Genomic DNA, 555 nt, shown 5'->3' on the forward strand with positions numbered 1-555 from the left:
GGAGACGCAGTGAAGGAGAGTATGAAGAGAAGGCCGAGATCGCTGAGCTCGGAGAAACGAAGACTACCGCCGAGCTACTTGGCGAGGTGGAAGAGTTGACGCTGCAGGTGGGACGCATGGGAGCCCCACGTCCTGTCGAGCGCAATTTATCCGCCGAGCTCGACGAAGGTGCGGACGATGAAGAAGATGAAGAAGACCATGGCGTTGCTCAAGGGGACCGTCCCGCCCCTTATTCCAAAAGCGACGAGGAACGCCGATACGCCGAGCGCCAATAAAGTGTTGGCTCGACTCGGCGAGGAGATGAGAACGAGATCGGAATGGATGATGATGTTCGCGCCTGTGGCGATGGCGCAGGCGAAGTGGCCGACGTTGGGTCCCGAGTTAACTCAGCCGGTGCGTGCAGCCAACATCGATCAGTTGGTGGAAGAAACTGTGTTGCTGTTGAAGGCGATGGGCTATCGGTGCAACAGCCGATTAAACAGCCTCATTCTGTCCGACTGGAGTCTGACCCGTGGCGGAGCCGAGCTCTGGCAATGGAAGAAGAAGCTCAGAGTA

Source organism: Phytophthora infestans, genomic scaffold (assembly GCF_000142945.1).
Source record: "Phytophthora infestans T30-4 supercont1.39 genomic scaffold, whole genome shotgun sequence".
In the NCBI taxonomy this organism is placed as follows: domain Eukaryota; phylum Oomycota; class Peronosporomycetes; order Peronosporales; family Peronosporaceae; genus Phytophthora; species Phytophthora infestans.